Source organism: Astyanax mexicanus, chromosome 4 (genome assembly GCF_023375975.1).
Source record: "Astyanax mexicanus isolate ESR-SI-001 chromosome 4, AstMex3_surface, whole genome shotgun sequence".
NCBI lineage: Eukaryota > Metazoa > Chordata > Actinopteri > Characiformes > Acestrorhamphidae > Astyanax > Astyanax mexicanus.
Window position 1 is genome coordinate 28080378 of NC_064411.1, and position 6847 is coordinate 28087224.

Below are 6847 nucleotides of genomic sequence, written 5' to 3' on the forward strand. Positions count from 1 at the left end.
GCCCATTTCCACCACTTGCTAAAAAAAGAGTAAGGGTCCTCCAGTAAGAAATTATTAAAAGATAATTCCACCAGACTTAGTATCTCATAAGTATGACTTACTATCTCATAATTATGACTTACTATCTCATAATTATAACTTACTCTCAAAATTATGATGTACCATCTTATAATCATAATCATATAATCATAATTATGACTTACTGTCACATAATTATGACTTAGCATTTCATAATTATGACTTAGTGGAGGACCCTTATTTTTTCCAAGTGGTGGAAATGGGCTTCCATATATATGAGCGATCCTCAATTATGATTTTAAGGTTTTTATTTGTAAACAAACAGCACTATTTAAAGTGATTTTAAAACTACATTTTTTTATATTTTTATGTTATTTTTCACAAAAAGTAAGCATTCCCCTTCAGCCTCACATGTTACATATTAAACACAGTGCAAATACAAGATCCATAAATTTCAGTTAAGAAAAAAGTGTAAAACATGAAAATCACTGCCACATAAAACATTCATTACAGGTTTCAGGCAGAAGCACAAGTCTATCTTCTGAGATTCCCTCTGCAGCTTCTATATGTAAAGATGTGCAATCTCGATTATTCCATTTTGAAAATCGCATAAAACCAGTAATTACATTAATCTATTAATTCAGTTAACCTCCAATTCCTACATAGTAATATCATTAATAAGAATATTTTCTTCCTCTATCATTCAGGAATATTATACTGAAACAGTGTAATCAGTGTTTATCAGTTCAATTTTTTGACCAAAGAGAAAATTGGGTGTTAAACTTCTTTATTTCATGTTTTCTATTTGGTATAGTGAATAAGAAATGGGTTTTCCTATTTTTTTCCCCAATTTTTAGATTTTCATTTCTGCCTTCCGCAAGCAGAATTTCAGGAAAAATAAAAAAAGTCCTTTCTTGGTTTTCTTGTAACAAAAATATGAAGGTACAATCCAAATTCCTTTGTTTGCAAGGTGTAAATAAAATGGATAATTTTTTTAATTTTTCAAGAAATGAGAAACTAGAAAAATGACAAAATATATGACAATATGATTTTTTAACTATCCTAAGTGGACAAAATGAAATAAGGAGGTTTTACACCTTCTAAAATTTAAATATTTAAATAGAATTTAATATACTTTTGTTATATTTTTTGTGCTACTATATACATGAATGTTTAATCGTTTAGTGTAATCCTGGAGTAAAAAATAAATGGACTAATGGGTAATTTTACTAACAGACCTTTAAAGGAGAAATCTGGTGTGAAATGGACTAGTGTTGTAGTGAAACATGATAATGAGTAGGAACTTTGTCAAATAGTCCACCTCCATTCATCCCCAGCATTCCAAATTACAGGGCTTTTAGCTGAGGCTCCCAACAGACTTAGCGCTACCCTTGCAAAGAAATCACTATTTTTACACCATTAACATGCTAAAAGTGGCTTCAGACATCATTGGTAGAATTCTGAGGGCCCTGATATTTAAAACAAGGCACTATGACCTTTGATACAGCACAGAAAGTTTATTAAAACACTGTTTATACACACAGTATCTTCAGGTAGTTCTCCAGTCACCGCCATTTTGAAAGTTATGATAAGTCGACTGGTAAGCACGAAAATTAATTCTGTAAAAATGTATGAATATTATAGGGGTATTTTCCGCTACAACTTTAATTCATGTATTTTTTTACAAATTAATTTAGCATTTCCTTGCGTGGGCAATGCACCATGTATGTTTATGTTTGTTTGTTTTAGCCACACCTCTTCTAGAATGCACAGGCCGTGGTGGTGCAGTAAGTGCTCTTCAAACAGTCTGAGTCCTCCAGTGGCATAAGGTGACTGAACTTTGGATTCAGTAAAATTAAAGATATGCGTGTGAGTCTGGCATGTGCACTGCTACACTCTCTGATTGTTTGCAGAAACGGGTTAGTCTGGTTTTTGGAAGGCATGTGCAAGATAAATCTATCACCACATGTTCATAGTTATCATAGCACATGAAGTTATTTTCAACAGTTACACATCACCTGTCTCATAAAAAAGGTGGAGATGCAGATTCTATCACAATGTCGTCTGTTGCGTGTGTGCAGTGTTGTATAGTAATTGATTTGCTTTTCATTGCTGTAATAATTATCTGTGTGAATGGTAGGAGTGGCATTATTTGCTAACGTCAGCACTCTAAACCTGTTCGTCTGAAACTCCTGAATCACCTGAGGCAAGAATCCCCCTTCTCTCACTCACTCTCACACACACACACACACAACACACACACACATGCTCAAGGATATTGTCAGTGTTGACAGTTCAAAGCACCAAAGCATCAAACTGACAGTGTGTGTCCCTAAGGCTGTTTCCATTCATCAATCCATTTGTCCACCAATTTATTCAACCACCAACACACAGACTTGTATTTTTACAGTGATTTTATTAATGCTGTGACTTCTCATATAGCTATGTAGCTGTGTAATTGAAGGTGCCCTTTCGCACACCCTGCGCAAGCCATTTCACGATGCTCTTTGCTACCTTACACCCCATCAACAGTCTATTTTCACGCATGCACCTGCGGCGTTAAAATAGCATCTGAGTTTAGAAATAAATCTACACTGATGGGCGTGGTAAATGGGTCTGGAAATGAGGTGTATTCATGTAAATTTGTATTTGTATTTTAATCTCAGTGTCTTCATGAGGGAGAGTCAATTTGAATAGTTTTTTCAGTGTCTTGAAGGAGTTCCTGGAGGTGCTGAAAAATAGTTGCTACTTTTCCTTCATGCTGTAAAATTCCAGCTCATCAAAAATCACCTCAAATCATCATCTCAGTTGATCAAGTTTAGATCAGGGGATTGTGGAGGACTAACACTTTTTTACTGTTTACTATTTAATTCCATATGTGTCTCTTAATTCATGTTTTCATGTCTTTAATATTAATCTACAATGTAGAAAATACATTAAATAAATAAATAAATAAATAAATAAAATTATTGAATAAGAAGGTGTGTCCAAACTTTTAACTGGTATACTGCCTATAAACGAATGCAAAAAGAGAGAGACAAAGAAAGAGATGTAATGTGGCCTCCACACTGGGAACAAATGAGGACATAAACGATGCCATGCCTCCTCTTCTAGTTAGAACTCTAAATGATCCATAGTGCTGAATGGAGCCCAGGGGCCTGAATCTGAACCTGTGTCCTATTTACAGTAAAGCTCTGCCTGACTGAGGGCAGATCTTTATACTGTGTCCTCCAGTGCTGGAGCTGGACATTGCCAGACTATATAACCCAGAATAAACTGGACCAGGGTGCAGAGTGGGGTTCTGCAGCTTGATGATCTCTTGCTCAATCACAAATGTTACGTTGTGCTACATCTAGTGGCCACAACTGCAGTTTTCGCCTTTTTTATTTTACTGAAATCAAAAGGAAAACTAATTACAAATATGTTTTATTCACCTGACCATAAATTCAATATAAAATTATTGTGATAAGCAATTGATATAACTTAAAACATAAATTAAATTAACTTACAATTTAGACATAATAACAAAAGTATTAAGGTCTCAGTTACACTGCAGATATTTCCAGTCTTGTCCTCATCTACACAAAAGCATGATTTTTACTAAAGGACAAATTCACAATTAATTGAAGAATATTAAGTCAACTCAAGTCAAGAGTCTTATATTAGTTAGACAGTGCAACGAAATCACGTTCCTCTGGAACCATGGTGCAACATGGAACAACAGTACAATAGACAAACATAAAGTGCAAACGTGAAATAAATGTGCAACATAGAACTATAACTGATAGGGATAGAGACAGTCTCTGTCTCTGTGTGTTGAGAAGTCTGTTGAATTTGTGGAAGAAGCTGTTGCTGAGTCTGATAGTGGAGGCTCAGATTCACAGTCCATGTGATGGATGGTTTGGGTTTATTATTAATTAAATTAGGAATTTATTTATTTATTGAATTTTGTGACTGTGTAAAAATTATAAAACATTTCAAAATACAAAAAAACACTGTAGACAAACCACAGCAGGACAGAGGCTCAAGAAACATCCATAAAAAACATCCAGACAGGCTCAAACGGGACAGGGTCAAACAAAAAGCAAACAGAAAACAAACTGTGTATTTATACACAGGCACACACAAGGAACACCTGTGAAGGTAACGAGGGGGCGGGGTTACAAATGAGACAGTTTATAGCATTGTGTAGTTTATAGACATATATAACTAAACAATACTTATATATAAAAACTAAATTAACTAAAAGTATACAAGTATTTATATATCTATAAACTACATAATACTACATAATACAGCTGACTCCTGTGCTGACGCCGCCATTTTATTTGCTGAAATAAGCTGGCACGCAATGAATTTTGGGATAGCATGGGCTGTAAAGGATGCATCCAGTGAATACTATGTTTACATGGAAAAGAAGGGCGCATTCATTGGCCGCATTTGAAGGAGCCTTCAAAATGAGACAGCCTAGTTGCACTGCTGTGACGTAATCAGCCTTCAAATGAGTCCTTCGAAGGATGCCGCCCCTGAATTGGGACACACTGACAGACTAGTGTACTTTTTAGTCACAGACTACTTGCCTTGCAGCTTCCTGTAGCTCTCCTATTGGTTGTTGACATTGTTCACGTCACTATTTGCATGAGCCAAGTCTCAAGACTTTAAATATAATATTTTATTATATATTATATTTAAATATAATATTAAACACGGTTGATTTTATTTGAACGGCAGGACATGAAAAAGACCTAAACCTTCAATCCTAACCACCTTAGACCGAACGATTGAGATGACGCAACCATAACTCTACTCTAGCAAGACTCTCATGATTTGGAAATATGTCTGCAACAGTGAAATCGCTTGTTTGGTTAGCTCGTTTGGTGTAAGGTTGGCATAACTCAGTTAAAAAGAAGGCAGCTTGCAGCAGCTGTGATTGGCTGGGCAGTGTTTGGTGAGCTAAAAGCAAGCATTGTGATTGGCTCAGTTCATCAGTAGTCAACATCCTATTTCAAGAGATCAGTTGTCAAATTTCCCCCAATTACTGCCTCTTCTCTCCATTCCTTCACCTACTTCTAAAGCTAGAGGAAAGGAGGAGGAGAGAAGTAGTAGCAAACATTTCTGGACTCCAGCGCACACACAGAAATTACTACATAATTTTTCTTACCAGTCCTCCTCCTCTTCTCCGTGACCCATAAACTAATTTTGTGCGGCATCTTGCTGCCTGTCTGAATACCGTAGGAGACAAAAGAAGCTGCTTAAAATCCTCCCTGAAGCATCTTCCAGCAAATGATACACCACAGTGTTCTACACAGAAAAGAATTTGGAGTGACATCATTGTGCCCATGCTTACAAAGCACATGTTTTTTATTAAAATAATTATTTATTGATTCATTTTTTATTGTGTATGTGTAGAAATAATACAACTTTATAAAAACAGTTGTAGAACATCAGAATATCCTTCATCATTAAGAATAAAGAAAATAAAGAAAATAAAATAAATAACTCAAGGCTTCCTTTTTTTGACAGGCAAATATTTCACATCGTTTTAAAAATGTAGTATTTTCTCTGCAATAGCAGGAGTTTAAACATCCTCATTTAACACAATTAAAAGGATTACTATCTGTCTGTTTTCAGCGGCTTTGATTGTCTTAGCAGTATTAGTAGAGCTCAAAGCGAGCATTGTCGTTGGCTCAGTTTGTCAGTAGTCAATATCCTATTAAAAGGAATCAGCTGTCACATTTCCCCAATTACTACTCCTGCTCTCAATTCCTCCTCCTCCTCTACCTTCTTAAAAAAATCAGGAGAGGCAGACTCCAACAAGAAATGTTGAGTGACAGATAATTACACCCAATGAAAACACAGTCTCATACTTAGTATTTTAACATTTTCTATACACCATTTTAACCCATGAACTTTATGCTCAGCATTTTAACCGTATAAAAAGCATTTACACATTTTAAAACATTTAAAATTATATATCACACACCACCAATATATAATCATCTAATCACATATATTATCACAACTGTATTCTGTGGTTAAGTGAGATTAATTGGACTTGTTTTTTTCAAGATTAAATTTTTACAGTAGATATTTAAATGTAAATGTAAAAACATCTAGGCTTGATTGTAAAGATTTCTGAATTTCAAGCATTAATTTATCTTGAATTCTTTATTTTAGCACCACACATTGGTCCCTAGTATTTTAACTGACACCACTAGTATAAATATGATTGCATTTTACATTCCTTACATTCAGTCTTTTATTTACATTAAAATATCTGATGCAGGGTTCCCGCAGGTCCTTAAAAAGTCTTAAAATGTCTTAAATTAAAAATTTAGTCGGTGCATTGGTGGGAAAGCACATACTAACATTAGTGGCAAGTTTCTGGGGAGAGAACCAAGGTTAGCGTGGAGCTAGCTAACATTAGCGGCAAGCTAATTAACTGTAAATTTAATGTTTAATTAATGTTAATTTGATACAGGCTAATTTAATGTTAGTGGCGAGTTAGCTACATTATCAGGAAGAGAACTAGGGTTAGCAGAGAGCTAGCTAACATGTTCTGCATTTAATTTGAACAAAATGTAATAAAAATGAGAAACGTTAAGTATATATACTAATAAAAGTAAACCGCAAAATATACCAGGGGATACATCAACTTTTAGAATTGTAATGCAACCAAAACATTAAGGTTTATTCAGTTCATACTGCTGCTATATGTTTGGTGTGTATTTTAAATGTTGGTGTAGGCTAAATGTTGTTATCAGGCTCCAGACGTTCACACGGGTCGGGGCCACAGATCGCACCGCGGGTCAGACAGCTGTCCGGTCTC